Source organism: Asterias amurensis, chromosome 2 (assembly GCF_032118995.1).
Source record: "Asterias amurensis chromosome 2, ASM3211899v1".
Lineage (NCBI taxonomy): Eukaryota > Metazoa > Echinodermata > Asteroidea > Forcipulatida > Asteriidae > Asterias > Asterias amurensis.
In genome coordinates, this window is record NC_092649.1 from 18,994,305 (window position 1) to 19,012,258 (window position 17,954).

Genomic DNA, 17,954 nt, shown 5'->3' on the forward strand with positions numbered 1-17,954 from the left:
AAAACAAATATCTCCTTATTCAATATTACCGCTCAATCCACAAGTATAGACTCCTACTCTATTTTTGTATGTCAGCTTTTTTTTTGTCAGAATAGTTCAAGATACTTAGAGTGGGAAAATCAAGCGATATTTTGAAGTGTTTCAGTTTGATGTCACTTAATATTATGTCCAATAAATAACCCATCGATATAAATTATAAACAAATGTTGTGTAGTATTTGGGCTCCCATCCCTGTCCTTACAGAGACATTTCTATAAAAGAAAATACAGAATTAATAGTACACAACACATTGCAATTCGATTGAATAATGACTTGCGAAAAAACACAAATCATCATGCAGATGGACTATCATCCAGGAAACTGATAAGCAAACATATAATTTTGTAAACATGCAAATTTCCTTTGGGAGATACAGTTACATGACATTACAAAAATGCCTCTATGGAATCGACGCATCAAAGCATTCCATTCAAGCTGATACTTCCCAAAATCCAATAATTTCCTAAAATTAACCTGATTTTATGTTATGTTATGATAGAAGTATACCGGAGAAGGTATCCTTGTTGTACTGAAACAACACTGAAACACATACAACAACTTGGTGCAAGGAGGCATCTTCTTTTCAGTGTATGTCATCCTTTCCAGCATCCACTTAAACCCTATACTATAACATGTACAGAGTCATCTAAATCAAAAATCATATATAGGTTTTCTCGGTCAATTTCGGAAAATGAGCAGCCAATTTAACCACCAAGCTATTCTATTTCGCGCGAAATCGAATGCTACTGAAAAGGGTCATTCGATTTCGTTTTATGATTAGTCAAATGTAATGTTGCGTCATTCGATTTTAAAAAATTACCATTCAATTTAACAACTCATCAAAACAGCATTCAAATTCACAGACGCTTCCTGAGGCGTATGTGTCACGAAAAAGAATGATGAACGCTAAATTGAACAGAGTGCTAAGGGAATTTGACTCGACTCAAAACGAAATTGAACGGCCGAATTCTGAACTTGAAAACGCAGTAACAACTGGAGAGGCAAAACAGTTTTAATTCGAATGCATGGAAATGTAATTATTGACCGAGAAAACCTATACTATCACATTACAAAGAAGTCCACTGGGTATTAAACATTTTTACGATTAGGTTCATTTTTAACTTACTATTTTCATTTTTGGGGGGTTTAAGACTTTTCTTGAAGTTGGTTTTAAAAGTTTAAACTCCTGTTGTTTTTTCCAAATAAAATATTGCTGGAAAAGCAACGTAAGAGTCTTGTGTACTTAGCTAAAATTAAAACAGTCTTTTGTCTTAAGCTCTTTTGTTTAGCAAAACAATTTGCCACAGTTTGTACTCCAAACTATGATTGCTAATATCGAAGATACGCACACCTTTCATGAATGATTCATTGCTGGCAACCGTCCTAGCTGACATACAAAAATAAAGAAGGAGTCTATACTTGTGGCTTGAGTGGTAATAATAAATAAATAGATATTTGTTTTTTCCTTGTTCTTCACACCCAGCTGAAAAGAGAGGGGTGGATTGTTTCAGGGGATACATATTTTGTTGTCCTTTGTTTCGGAATCTTACTATCGTCTTCTTGTGTGAAATTTGTCCGTGTGTGTACAAACACGACTAACTATGCTTTTAACTGCCAACAAACAAACAAACAAACAAACAAACAAACTGAAATTTATTGTTTCAATTGTTAGCCTACAACAGTTAGATTGGTTCGTCAACTGTGGAGAATACTTTCTAAAATGGGGGAGAATTGTAATCCAAAAATGAGTTACTTTAAAATCCTCTAAAATCAAATTTTTTGACTGGTAAGATAATTTCAAGCCATGAGTGTGCACACCAAAAGCTAACCTGTTCAAAAACATGGAGCACTGAAAAGTTGATATACAATACAATTTTCTGTATCATTGTTGAGTCTGGACTACACCTGGTAGGCCTACCTGTTTAAGTAGTGTAGGCCTACATTATAAGAGAAAATAATCAACGGTTTGTGCTTTTAACAACAGAGAAATTACGTTCAAATAATAAATAACTCTTTATTAGACAAAATCACAAACTAAAATACTTTCAAATTGACATTGAAAGCACATGTTGGTCCCTCTGAAAGTGCAATTTGGTTGTAGATCTGTCCAGTACAATCAAAAGTTTGTTACGGATACCTGACCTGCACCCGGGTACCTGCCCTGTATGGTATCCTGACAACATCAAACCACAGCAGAACCTGACTATTTTTCACGTGAGAAGTCCGTCGTCTGCCAGGTTTTCTGTATTGTTTTAAAATTTGATTTTTCAGGGTGAAGGACTAAAAAAGTAGCCTTGGTATCCACCATTTTTGGATTCAGCACCCCCAACTTAGTTAAATCAGGTATGTTACCAACTTTTACTCAAAAATGTGGCTCACCTCATTAACTAGAGCCCTTTTTGGAAATCTGGTCTAGACTATAAAATCGATCCCATCCAAAGGAATAATGGTTTTAGTGTCTTGGTTGAGTGTCAAGGAAGTGTCATGACCGGAACTCGAACCCACACTCAGCTGATCAGAGACCCCAGAGTATTAGTCTGGTGCCCTTAACCACTCGCCCACGATTAAAGAGTTGTATAATAGATGTTAAATTTGCATCGGGGATAAAGAATATTTATTTTGGTTTTTACCCATATACACCGATGTGTGCACTGTATACTCAGTACTTTCTCGAGTCCTGTGAAAAAATATCACAGGCATGTTACTCTAAAGAGTTATAGATATGAAAAAGAAGGCGCACTGATGATGCTGCGTGCACAAATGCAACTGGACTGCAAGGAGACACGCGGGCCATTTTGCAATATGAACATTGTACGCGCATTGATTATGAAGTATTGGCCCACGTCACAGTGGCGTGTATTATAAAAACACCATATGCGATGTTGTTTTTTCAACCTACAAAATGGCCGCATGCGCGCAGATCGGGCCTCGTATAGTGCTCCCTCTAGTTCTTATATATAACTATATGCCCATATACGTTACGCCATATCAAATGATAGATTAAATTGTGGGTGATCTACTGAGGAAATGACACTGCATCTGTTTAAAATTTAACCTTCCTTACATCTGTCGCTGATCACCTATTTATAATTTCCATTCTGTCTGTCATTACTATTCTAGTTAGCACTACCTGGTCCCAAAGGAAGGTCTCAAGATAGCCTTATATAACTTACAAGGCAGAACTGACTGATGAGGATTTCTTTACCTTAAAGAATGGAGAGACAAGACTTCAGCCGAGGAGGTACCTTCCACAGCCTGAGTGCACTCTTAGAGACTCCGACATCCGCTAGCGTGAGCTTGTCTGTCATGGTTGGTAAGAAATTATGGTTAACCCATACCTCGCCTTCCACGTCTGGGACCACGGTTTGAATCCCACCGTGGCACCATGTAGACTGGGCCCAATTTCACTAGCGTTGCTTAACGGTCAGCACATTTTCGTGCTTATACTGTAGCAGAAAAAGTAGCTAAGGTGCAAGCGTATTTCACAGGTTAGCAGAAAAATTTGGTGGCCTTATTGCGCATTTACCATGGATTTGCATTGTGAAGTCATAATATTTATGTGTGGTAAGCACCGGAAGAATAGCATGCCTTTTTGTGTGCTTAGGGTTAGCATCCCTATGAAATGGAGTAGCACAGTAAGCACAAAATCGGCCGCTAAGCAGCACTATGAAATTGGGCACTGATTGCGTGGGTTTTCCCTCAAATAATTCCCCAGCAGCCGTTTTTAGGAAACTTGAGGATTAATCCTATTCAGAGTTAGGACGAGCAGGTCGTCCTAACTTAGGATGGGTTCAATGCGTCCTAATACGTCTATTGTTAAGTTCTAAGACTAATCCTAAGTAAGGAAGAGTTTGGTGAAATCGCCGATAGGGTATTTCTCCCACACCTTAAACTTCCTTCCTTGTCTCCTCCTCCATTGGGTTATTGGCTAGTAAAGTGAATGTAAGTTCACTTTTCTGAGAGTTCTTGGCTTCACAACCAGAATCAGTAAACCAAATGAAATGAAAATAAAATACCTGCCTATTTTACAGGATTTCTTGTCGATGATAACAACGCTGTAAACACCTGACGGGAAAATTGGTCCGATTTCCCGACACCCATAAGCAAACTTGCTAAGCACAGAAGAATTGATCTGGCTTAGCAGAAACAGGTTACCAGTCAACATTTCACAAAGTTTGAAACGTTGCAAGTGCATGGTGACACACTCAACTTGTACTTAGCAATGAGATTTGCTAAGCAGTAATTTACAGACTTCCGACCTTTTTAAAATGGACAGTGGCAGATATTTTTCCTACATATCGTCACCATTGTCACCAATAAATACTAACATTATAAATCAAAGAAATTGTTTTGATGTTCTATGGTCTTAGCTCAGGCCGATCCAACTTATTTTTGTTGACGCAAGGTCTACCTGGGGCAAGCTTTAGGCCCATGCCACACGAGGCAATTTACAGGCAAACAGTTGCAGGCAATCCCCAAGAAGAAAAGGCATTCACATTTGAATGTTCACAAAGTTTTCTCGGGGATCGTAAGAAACTGCTTGGAAAGTTCCTCACGTACTACCAAAGTAATCCCGCTGCAGTTGGTTGCCTCCAAGTTGCACGTAAAAATTGCCCCTGTAAAAGTTGCCCACATCCCACCAAAACACATACATGTACACACGATAGTGTTACTATTAAAACAACTAGTAAGCCATTTTTAACGGAAATGTAATTTATTTTGTAAAAGGAACCCACTGTTTGTTTTAATCTTTTATATTCCAGTACGCACTAATCCACCAATCAGATGCTCAAACTGGAGGGTGGTATAAAAACCTACTACTTGCTCTGTTCATAGAATATAATACCTAGATTAGTCGCGTGTACATACGCGCCGTAAGCCGTACAAAAACTTTTTTTCTTCCATGGACGCGCTAAAAAGTCACGTTCTGATGGCAACGCACTAAAAATGAACATGGGAGATAGCATAGATATGGAATTAAATAACTAGATCGGCCGCGCGTACATACGCGGGTTCTGGCATTGGGGCAGCCATTAGCCTATCTCCAACGTGTATCTCCTACCAGCACGTGACTTTTAGCACGTCCACAATCTGGTTAAAGGCCTATCTCCCATGTTCATTTTCAGCGCGTTGCCACCAGCACGTGACGTTTTAGCGCGTCCATGAAAAAATAGAAATGTTTGTGTACGGCTTATGGCGCGTATGTATGCGCGGCCAATCTAGGTATTATATTCTATATCTATGGGGAGAGGCCTTAAACCACACTATGGACGCGCTACGTGCTGGTAGAAGATGATTGCCAGAACCCGTGTATGTACGCGCGGCCGAGCTAGTTATTTAATTCTTTATCTATGCCTCTGTTTTGTTGCACAGTGCGTATTGTGAGTGTCAATGCGTCACGCTCCGTATACGGACAGTGCAAAAATTTCATTATAAACTTTGTGCGTGTTCATGCTGTTTGTCTTGAAATTTTAAACTTTGCGCGTTGCACGTGCGACTGCTGGAAGATAAAATAAGTTATCACCATAGAGTTATACATAAGAACTAGAGGGCGCACGAGTGATGCTTGGTGCCCAAACGCCACGGGACTGCAAGATGACAAGCGCGTCATTTTGCACGCGCGTTGAATATGAAAAACACGTTTGAGGTTTTTTTATTGAACGCTCACGCGATGCTGTTTGTTCAACTTACAAAATGGCCGCACAAACATACGCTGTGAGATAGCTGTTTTGTCAACTTAGAAAATGGCCGCCTGCTCTTATACCGGGGCGCGTATATAGGCCAGTGCGCGCTCTAGTTCTTATATATAACTCTATGGTTATCACACTCACGCTCACTCGTGAAATATGAAAAAATATCCACTTGCGCTTAAGTGATAACTTTATCTTCCAGCCATAGAGTTATATATAAGAACTAGAGGGCGCACTGGCCTTTATACGAGCTCCAGCATGCGCGCAGGCGGCCATTTTCTAAGTTGACAAAACAGCCATCTCACAGCGTGTGTTTGTGCGGCCATTTTGTAAGTTGAAAAAACAGCATCGCGTGAGCGTTAAATTAAAAAAAACCTAAAACGTGTATTTCATATTCAACGCACGTACAGAATGGCGCGCTTGTCATCTTGCGGTCCCGTCGCATTTTTGCAAGCAGCATATCCAGTGCGCCCTCTAGTTCTTATATAACTCTATGCTTCCAGCACGCTTATTCACCAATCAGATGCTCGAATTTCTAGGGGGATAAAAACACATACTACTTCCTCTGTTTTATATCCTACTTCCTCTGTTTTTATACACAGTGCGTATTGTGCGTGTCAATGCTTCAGGTTCCGTATACGGAGAGTGCAAAAATTACATTCTAAACTTTGTGTGGTGCATGCTGTTCAACACCAATAAACGTTCCTAAATTTGAAACTTTGCGCGTTGCACGTGAGACTGGAAGATCAATTCGTTATAATGGCCTCGTTGGATATGGGATGCAGAAGCGCTATATTTTTTCGTATTCCACTCGCGCTTGTGTGATTACTTATAATATAGTTGTAGATATATAATACAAAACTAATCTGGGCCCAATGTCATAAAGCCTGTAAGCACGAAAATTTGCTTAGCATGAATTTTTTTCCTTGATAAAAACAAGATTATTACCAACCAAATTTTAATTAGTTGCATACTGCTTGTTACTGGTACTCAGCTGTTGTTTGCTTATCCTAAAACTTACGTTGAAATTTGGTTGGTAAGCCTGTTTTTAACAAGGAAGAAATGTCATGCTAAGCAAATTTTCGTACAGGCTTTATGAAATTGGGCCCTGTTTGAAAATTTGATTTCAAATGGTTGTAGCGTTTGTTTGAGATATATTGCCAAAAATCTGGAGCGGTTATGTCCACGTAGGAAGAAAAATCTGATTTTGGAGAAGCGTTACTGCAGTAATGCTTCTCATTGGGGGATAACATAGCTTTTTTGTGACCCTTGGTTGTTCTTACATTATAAATGATAATGCATATCTAGGCAAACAGTATATTTAGATTTGATATTCAAACAAATATTAAATTAAAAGGTTTGCTTTTAAAGGCAGAAAACAAGTGGCGCACGGTTCCCGCCAATAGCTTGCTAGCGGCCGCCATCTTGAAATACGTGACTTTCCATGTTAAAGACATCGTAAATCCAATTAAACAAAATGGCCAGACGTTAAAATAATCACGCCTGCGTTTACTATAAACTTGAACATTATTTACAATGAGATTAAACTGAATTTGGTTGCTTTTCCTGCATATCTCATAATCTCAATAAAAAACATCTCACAAACAATATTGTCTACAAACTAACGATAAATCCCAGTAATATATACAATGAAACTCTGTGATACATTTGCTCCCGTCATTTTGCATAAACAAACGAAGTATAAGTAGGAGCATTATATATGAAAATAGGAAACTTTTACCTGGTTTTGAAGACGAAGGAAAATATTACATGTTGACTCGTCTTCTACCAGAATTTGAATGACGGCAAATATAGTGCGCCGCCAACGGTGTGTTAGCCGATTTGAATTTAGACTGGGCCCCTGTCTTTATCCATCCGCAAGACAGGTCCCAGGCTTCTCAGATCCAGTGATTCCATTGGATACAATGATATGGATAAACGTGCACAGTGACACGAGCTTTCCAATCTGTCACCGTCTGCAACAGAATTTGACTCGTGCGTATCTCTATGTGAAATGTATGGGGTCCAAGGTCAAAACACGCCGGTTTTTTTATGCCGGTCTCTGGCGTTATTCACGAGCCTCTAAGTGTGACGTCAGATGTTCAGGCTAATTTGACTTGAGCTTGATGTGCTTATGAATATTTATACAGACAGTGATGTAATGCTACATGGACGAACTCGGTTTTAGAGGGGGGTATTTATTCATACCTGTTACAATCGCAGTACTGCGAAGTGAAAAGTTTCTCAAATGCATTGTATCCAAAGATGTTTCACTTTTTACAGAGTCAGTTTTTATTGCAATGATTTTCAGAGCCATTACCAAATGTATAATACATACCCTTTAAAATTATTCAGGTAAAATACGAATGTTGGTATCGCGAGTCCTGTTTTTCATGTGAGGAAAAGCATTACCACCAGAGAGCTATAATATTATTGATAGAATTTATACCTGCCGTACATAGAGTCACATTTACGGCATAAAGTAGCCTGGAATACCTTTTTATTAATGGATGTACACCAGAGAGCTATATTATTATTGATAGAAGTTTTATCTGCTACACACAGTGTCACATGTAAGGCATAAAGTAGCCTGGAATACCCATTTATTAATGGATGTACTCCAGAGAGCTATGATTATCATTGATAGAAGTTATTTCTGCTATACACGGTGTCACATGTACGGCATAAAGGAGACTGGAAGACCCAATTTTGTACACAAGAGAGTTATATTATTATTGATAGAAGTTATATCTGCTATACATAGTGTCACATGTACGGCATAAAGTAGCCTGTGTATAAGACCCTTCTATTAATTGATATACACAAGAGAGTTATATTATTATTGATAGAAGTTATATCTGCCATACACAAAGTCACATGTACGGCATAAAGTAGCCTGTGTAAGACCCTTCTATTAATGGATGTACACCAGAGAGCTATATTATTATTGACAGAAGTCATATCTGCTATACACAGTGTCACATGTAAGGCATAAAGGAGACTGGTAGACCCTTTTATTAATGGATGTACACCAGAGAGCTATATTATTATTGATGGAAGTCATATCTGCTATACATAGTGTCACATTTACGGCAAAAAGGAGACTGGAAGACCCAATTTTGTACACAGGAGAGTTATATTATTATTGATAGAAGTTATAACTGTTTCAGCCGTTGCTCTCGACCAATAGGAATGAACAAACTGTCTTACAAGAACAGGTGCAAGCTCGCGTGTCACGCCCATGTTTCAACACTTTTGACTGGTAATAAACAAAGGGGTATACACACCCACGTGACGCGCTCTCCACCAATAGGAATAGCGAAACTGTCTGAGGTATTTATGAATACCTGATTAAATAACACGAAAATGCACATTAGAAACACTTGAGAGAAGGGAGACAAAAGTGAACCGTATCAATCAAAAATGAAAACGACTTTAAATGCAAAACGAGATACAGGACTATTACAAGCATTCCGATGACTGATAGGGTGAAACGAACATTAAAGGGAATGTACATGTTTAGTAATTACTCAAAATAAATATTAACTTAAAAACGAGCATTGGAGAGCTTTTGATAGTATAAAACACTGTGGGAAACGACTCCCTCTGAAGTATTGTAGTTTTTGAGAAAGGGGTAATTTCTCACTGAAATATGAAAGGCCTTCTAGCCAGAATTCTTTTATTCCTATCTAAAAGCACACAAATTCGTCCAAGGGTGGGACGAATTTGTCATCGTTTTCTCGCATCTTCGATGACCGATTGAGCCCAAATTCTCACAGGCTTGTTATGTTATTTTTATATGTTGGGATACACCAAGTGGGAACAATAGTGTTTGACAATTACCAAACGTGTACAGTGCCCTTAAACAATTTAAGACCAATCCGGCGTTTAAATCACAACAGCGTAACTACCAATATAATTACCTTGCATCATTGCCGAGAGAAACTCATAACTTTGTCCTTTCACATTAGAAATGTTCTGTGGTTAACGGCGGCGTTCTGGGGCACTGTATAAACATTAGACAAACCAATTATAAATATAATGAGGTAGGGTATAGATGGCCTTAGCTTTCGATCCAAACCGGACCTTCTTCAGAGGCATGTTAAATATACCAATAATAAATATAATATAGTATGCGAAGTAACGGGGGATAGATATTACATAAACCAACAGTGAATACACAGGAAACAACCGGGGATAATTGATACACTAACAAACAATTCCAAGCAATATAATAAATACTGAATATAATGAAATAGCAGGAAAAGTAATTATATGTGAAAAATTAACTCCAGAGGCTATGAGCCGTATAAGGGGACCAAGTGAGGAAGTTGGCCCAAAACGGCAATACAACTATAAGGAAAACATGAACATGGCATCTTGCCTCGGAATTTACCATTTACATAGACATTTTTACATAAGGAAATGTTTTGCTTAAAACTAACACAGTTGTAAACAAGATAAGGTTACTTAAGGGAGATGACTTACGAAAATTTCAGGAGCAGAACTGAAATAAAACTCGAACTGAACTCAACGGAAACAGAAATGACCCTACGGTCTTCGCTACATGAAACTGCTATTGCAAGAAGCCAACGCCCATAACGTTGGCACCCACTACGTTGGCATTGTTAAGCGCGGTGCGGTTACGGGGACGGTACACACACCCTCGATCCCTCGATGAGCTGCCCCGCGCTACCTACGACCTCTGCATGTGTATAATCGCACTGTGACTGTTGCATGAACGGCAGAATGTGTGTTAGTAACAAATAGGCAGCGCCTAACGACTTGTCAGCAAGTCTAGTGCATACCGGGCATTCCGAGAGCGCTTAATACAAAGTAAATACCAGAAATGCAGTGATTATAATAAAAACAAAAAGGGAAGGGGTGGGGGTGGGGCGACATTAAGAATACCTTAGAATAATACAATACAACAAAAAACACAAGTTATCGAAGTAGATAACACACAAGAAGACATGACTGGGCTTGTTTTTAGGGGGATTAGCCATGAATGGTCATTCTGGATTTTTCATGCCTGAATAAACATGATGTAATGTCGGAAACCCGATAATTTGTTTTTAGTTTCTTAATTCATTGCAAAGGAGCTTGTTTGAAACCCACCTACATATTTCTGTATTGTTTTATGTTTCTGTCTTGAAGCTTTTTATCAATGTTTTGACATGTAAATTTTCCGTTGTTATCTTTTTAATTGACAAATAAATTATTGAATTGAATTGTAACTTAAGAAAAATAACCTACTTCAAAATAGTTGACTTAATTTTCGAGTCAGATTTCTAAATATTGGACATGTCTGTAACATTCTTTAAAAAACCCAATTAAAACAAATTAGGGTAAAATTTAATTAAAAAATTATTACATCATCAATGTAACCTACAATTGTTTTACAAGCATTCATATAACTTCTAATGTGTAAGTAAAGTGTTCTTTGCATCATGCGTTTCACAAGATAACCATTCACCAGGCCTGTATGCTTCATTTTTAAAAGGGCAAGGGCACCAAGGCATTTCCTCTTTGGTAATCGGCACCCTATGAGGAAATTGTAATTTTGTACTAGAGCATTTGAAGGACACCGAGGCAATAATGACCAGGGGGCACCGAGGCAATCGCCTTCGTTGCCTCCGTGAAATATCAGGCCTGATTCAATTGGCGTCAAATTTGCAGAAGCTTTTCGCAGAAACATTATGTTGCGCCTATTTTCAAAGTGAGAATGAATTACACTTTCAACCGAAGGGGCAAATTTGACCACCAGTCTCAATAACATTCCAGGTCACAACAACCATATTTAAATACGTTAAGGAGAATGGACGAGAAAGTGTACATTCGTGAGAAAGTGTAGATCATAGAATGTACGAGCCGAGGCGCACCGGTGGAAGGCGAGTACATTGTATTTACGAATCCACACTTAAAGAGTCTATTCTCTGACTTTCCCCCATTGGTTATGTTACACAGTTTCAATGAATTGGATTTCTCAATAGTAACAACACTAGTTAGTCTATCTTATTTCGTATACGACGGTTGGTCACATTGTGATTGTTTTACAAAAGTGCTTGCAACATTATCGAGTACCTCAGTTTGCTCAGCTAACAATAAGTTGTGATACTTAAAAGTGATTTTTCTTAGCTGGAAAATGTTACAATTTCGAAAAAATTGAGCAGCCAATTTAATTTTCATGCGTTCGAATTAAAGCTATTTTGTCTTTTCGGTTTTTACTGCGTTTCCAATTCAGTATTCGTTCATTCAATTTTTATTTTGAGGCATTTAAGTTCCTATAGCACACTCGTTCTTTTTCACGACACACAATCATCACTCAATTTAGCAAAGCTGGTTCAACTAGAAATTTTGCTGCTTTGATCATTTTCAATTTCGGAAAGAGGCAATCAATTTCGCTCAACGAGGATTCAAATAAGTACGAATGTCGAATAAAGAAATACGAACAAACAGATAAACTGTAAAAAAAACAAAACTGTTTTGTACCTGCACTTCTTTTCTCTATTTTATTTGGGAGACCTGAATGGTAAACTGACCAAGACCTGATTATTTAAATGTGTTTGAATGTTTTTTTATTATGTTTTAACAGATTTTTGTGTGTGATATATTCACCAACCATCAATCTGTTGGTGAGCCAGACATCTTGGCATATTTTGGTCAAAGAGTGCCAACAAATTAACCGCATGCCTTTAAACACCTACCTGAGCGGAATGTTTTCAACGGAAATGGTATTTTAACTTGTTTATAATGCACTTGTTCACCATTTTAATGTAATTTTGAAATGTGTACACTTCTGATTTTTCGTAATTATCGATTAAAAGCTCAGGCCCCAACCTAAAGGTTTTGAAAACTAAAAACACTTCTGCTGTTGAGAGCGGGCGTCAAAGGACAATCCGCTGACGTCATTTGTGGGAGTTTGCGTTTTTAAGATTGCACAAATTCCAGAATTGACTGCCCCAAAATGAAATTGAATGACTAAACACACGCCTCAAAAAAACTCCAGCGAATTTAAATGCAGCTTCGATGAATTGTTAAATTGAATGATTATTTTGTTAAATCGAATGACGTAAAAAAATATTTGACTAGTCTTAAAAAGAAATCGAATGACCCTTTTCAGTAGTATTCGATTTCGTGCCTTAGGCTGGTGGTTAAATTGGCTGCTCATTTTCCGATTGACCGAGAAAACCTATAAATTGAAAGATAATATATTTTCAGCTGTGTTTTGTTGCACTTTCAGTTTGGAAAGAAAGTAATTTTCAAGTTGAACTATTTACTTCAGTGTGTAAAGAATCTATTATACTTAACAGTAGATTATGTTAAGAATCTACGCTTCGTGTAGATTCGTAAAAATAATCTACACTTTCAACAATAGAGTGACGACACAGAAATAGTTTAAATGACATTTAATCAACGGGCATTTTAAAGGAAAGTGCAGCATGGAAAACTGGAAATCAGTCAAGAAATGTTGGAAGAAAAAAATGTTTCCTAGCATCTAGTTTTCAATGACACATAACCAACCCATAAACATTTGTCACTTTCGTTTGGAATGTGTTATTGAGATATTTGGTTTGCGGTAACACCATGTGGGTATCTACTTGCCAGGTAGAGTTGTTCTTAGGGAACTGTCTTTCTTTATTCTACTACCGCGGAGTAGATTTATCGGACATTCGGGAGACTTCTCAGTTCTGAAAAGAATTGTCCTGCTTTTGAACTATATTACCCGGGAGAAAGGTATAGAAAACTGGCTGGGACTTCTACATAGGATCGTAATTAACTGTAGTACCGTAGTCAGACTTGGTCTCAATGTTTCGACTAGCTTGCTCTAGTCATCGTCAGGAAACTGTTTTATTGCTTACACGTGTAATCCGACACTCAGGAAGTATTTTACTTAACCCATGACCCTTATAACCCCTTTCGGTTCAGAAAAAAGTTCACAGATTTACAAATAACTTACAGGGTTTACAGAAGGTAGTGGTGAAAGACTTCTCTTGAAATATTATTCCATGAAATGCTTTACTTTTTGAGAAAACAGTAAAACAACATCAATTCTCGGTATCGAGCGGATTTATTTTAAACACGATGTCATGACACGGCGAAACGTGCGGATACAAGGGTGGGTTTCCCGTTAATTTCTCCCGACTCCGATGACCGACTGAGCCTAAATTTGAAGTTGTGATACACGAAGTTTCGGCCTTGGACGATACTGTTTACCGAAAGGGTCCAATGGTTTTATCTCCAACCCTCGTTCTTATCCTATACCTCCAACCCCAGTGTAACAGAACAAGATTGTTGGCCCATCGGGACCGTATAGTCTATGCACATTCTTATCAATTCGAGGCAACCAGTTTTCGTTTTGCACTAATTTCAGACGTCACCCTACTCTCTTATTGTAAAAGAGTGAAAAAGCACTCTTTCAAGAGCCATATGAAGGACAACCATTTTTCGAGTGGTCTTCCACTCTTTTAGATTGAAGGTTGCATCTTTTTGAGTGATTTTTCACTCTCTCCTGGACTGAAACCCCTCTAAAAGAGTGAAATAACCACCAATCTTTTTGAAGAGCCATATGAGGGACAGCTCGAATGTAAAGAGTGGTGTTTTTCACTCTTTTACATTTAGAGAGCATTGATGAAAGTGTAGATTATTTTTACGAATCTCTATTCAATTCAATTCTGTATTCATCACAGGTGACAAACTTCTTATTTAAAAATCCTCTGAACTTACGATGAACCATAATGCACATTCATATCAATTCGAGGTAGTGAGTTTTCGTTTTTGACTGATACCAGAACGTCACTCTATTGATTATTTTAACGAATCCAAATCCAATTCAATTATTTATTCATCACATGCAGGTGACAAACTTCTGCTAAGTTAAAAATCCTCTGAACTTACGATGGACCTTAATTCGATGTAACCAGTTTTCGTTTTTGACTAATACCAGACATCACTCTATTGATAAAGTGTAGATTATTTTTACGAATCTACGAATTTCACTCAACTGTAGATTTACGAAGCGACCAATATTTGCACTAGTCAATATTCCAACCACTCCTAGGCATGCAATACATCCTGGGTACCAGGCAAAGTCACTTTAGTCCCTCGCTCTACCTTGACCAATATTGTTGTCGATAAAGATACAGTTAGCGCTGTGTGAGTTATTGTGGCGGATACACACATTATCCACTGCAACCATGCAGTTAATAAAATAATTGTCACTGTTATTATAGGTTTTATTTCCACATGTGACCTTTTCCCACCGATTTTAAATCCTTAAAAAGACACTGGACACTATTTGTAATTGTTACAGACCAGTCTGCTCACTTGGTGTATCTCAACATATGCATAAAATAACAAGCCTGTGGAAATTTGAGCTCAATTGGTCATCGAAGTTGCGAAATAATAGTGAAAGAAAAAACACCCTTGTCACACGAAGTTGTATGGTTTCAGGTGCTTGATTTCGAGACCTTAAATTTTAAACCTGAGGTCTCGAAATCAAATTCAGAGAAAATTACTTTTTTTCTCGAAAATTACGTTACTTCAGAGAGAGCCGTTTCTCACAATGTTTTATACTATCAACAGCTCTCTTTATTACTGTGTTACCAAAGTAAGGTTTTATGCTAATAATTATTTTGAGTAATTACCAATAGTGTCCACTGGGCAGCCTTTAAAGTTTTAAGGGGTTTGTGCGGTGTTTGCTGAAAGTACATTGGACAAGAACATTCCTATCCTGTGTATGGGAGTTTTTTTTAGTATAACAATTTACATATTGTATACCCAGCTATTGCTGTTGAATAAATATGTGTGTATTATTATTCACCGTTATGTTTGTTGTATAAGCAGCAGTTACAGCATTTAAACTATACAAAATATTCTTGTTAGAGGCACTGGACACATTTCGGGAATTGTCAAGTTCTCACTTGGTGTATCCCAACATAGTAAATAAACAACTTTGGCTCAATTGGTCATCAAAGTTGCAAGAAAATAGTGAAAGAAAAAACACCCTTGTTGCACAACTTTGTGTGGTTCAGATGCGTAATAAAAGACTTCAGCTAAAGTATTTTATTAATTTAATAATGAGAAATAACCTCTTTCACTAAAACTATGTTTCTTCAGAGGGAGCCGTTTCTCACAATGTTTTATACAGTCAACAGCTCTCCTCTGCTCGCTACCAACTAGGTTGTTATTCTTTAACAATTGTGCTTAGTAATTAGTTTTCAGTGCCTTTAAGTGTGTCAGCTGCATACGTAGTAAGCAAGTTTAACCTCAAGTTCAATTATGATTGTCAAAACTTATGAACAGCCGTCGATTTCACCAAACTCCCTCCTAACTTGGGATTAATCTTAGGACTTTTATTTAGGACGAGTTAAGTTCCGTATCCATAGCTAGACGACGCATTGAACACATCCTAAGGTAGGACAGGTTACTCGTTTTAACTCGAGAAAGGATTAATCCTAGCGTTTCGTGAAATCTTAGCAAAGTGTTCCCCAAAATACTTGTGCTTAAAAATATTGTCATACAAAAACAAGCATAGTGTTGTCCCTCCCTACTTTAATATGAGTTCAGATTTTTAGTTTTTTGCTCTCTGGAAACTTTTGAAAAGTTTGTACAAATATATATGGGTCAGCCCTGTGTTGGTCAGACCTATGCAGGTCTAAGAACTATCCTGCTTTCAAGCCTGCTCATTTACATGGATAGTTGTATGGCTATAACTAACAATCATTTATTCTTGATAGCGTCTTACAAAAATCTCTGTACATTGTTTTTTTACATGTTTTAAACATTAAGCTACAAAGAGATAAGCAAAATACCAAAAAACATTGCACAATGAGAACGATAAACAAAACATTAAGATACACCAATATGAGACAATCAATCATATAACACCACAGAAAAGGCAAAAAAAAAACATGATAGGCCTACAAAAAAAAAGATTCAGAGATAATGTATTTAAAAAAGAGATCAAAGTTGGTCATAGTCCTAAAATGAATGGGTAATTGATTCCAAAGAGTTGGAGCACAACTAGAAAAAGCCATGTTCTTCTTCAGACAATCAGAAGTACTACTAGGTACAGAAATTATTAAAGGATCAAAAAGGCAATTTAGGAGAGAACATTTCATTTTGTTTGAATGTCAAATTGTATAAGATCACCATAGAGTCACCCCCTCATGCCAGATAGACTGTATTTTCTTAATTTATCTCGTCAGATTGTTGTTGCTCAGACACTTTAAGTTTGTTTGAATGATCTACCCATCAAGGTAACTCGGCAAACTCGCACAAGGGGTTATAAACACCAAGCTGGCAACAGCCAATCTCTCTAACAAACATTGGTTTGACCGCTGTGATTATGAATAACACAAATCATAGTCATTGTGAAATCAGCGGTTAGCTGGGGGATTCGAACCCATAACCTTGTGATTGCAAGTCCTGCAGTCTAACCACTTGACCACGGTTGGGAGGGAGATGTCACAGGTATTCTTTTTGGTCAACCCCAAATCATTTACATTTTAACTATAACCTTGTCCAAGGCTCTTTACGCAAGCACCGGCCCGCTCTGAATTCACGCACTGCATAATATAGACTAGCGGGATGCCGCGCTTCGCGCGGCACCCCGCTAGGATATAAAAATCATTTACACAAATATTTCGAAATGTGGGTGAGGGTGTTATACGCCTCTCTCAATATTTATGCATGGCGTCATAATTCTAACCCAAAATGAAGCTATTTCGCACGTCCACCACTACTTGCAGTGGCTGTACCCACCTCGTTTTGGGTTAGACAACGTACCTTATGCATCTAGAAACTATAAGGCTCCCCCGTGATCCTTATAGGGGTCTAATATGTTGGGCCTCCCTAACGTTACACGTTTTTCAAATCAGCGTTGATAGGTGAAACTGACCGTTAGCCAGCAATAACTAAAGTTTCTTTTGTACTACACTACCAAAACTTTCTCCACACACTCAATATACATTCATAATGCTTCCATTTCCTTTTTAAAAAACATCGTCAAAAATGACATTTTTACGTCCCACGTAACATAGCGTTGCTACAGCACTATAAGTAAAGCGAGTTTTTGCTGTGTGCCACAAATCTAAATTATCTACTGTTTTTTTTCGGGGGGGGGGGGGGGGCGGGGGCGGTAAGAGCGTAGGCCTCTTTTTAGTTTATTCTCATCTGAATTGGTCTTGTAAACTTTCTGGTCAATAGGCTGCATGTATAACG

General features: G+C 37.9%; 1 protein-coding gene across 1 annotated transcript in view; it reads right to left on the reverse strand.

Moving 5' to 3' along the window:
• Window positions 1–17,954, reverse strand: part of LOC139954426 (NLR family CARD domain-containing protein 4-like) — a 63,433-nt gene that overhangs the window by 34,086 nt on the left and 11,393 nt on the right. The window contains exons 2-3 of the mRNA XM_071954221.1: window positions 9,653–9,735; window positions 3,245–3,340 (exon numbers count right to left, since the gene is read on the reverse strand). The gene's annotated coding sequence lies outside the window, so the exon portion shown is untranslated. The remainder of the gene's footprint in view (window positions 1–3,244; window positions 3,341–9,652; window positions 9,736–17,954) is intronic.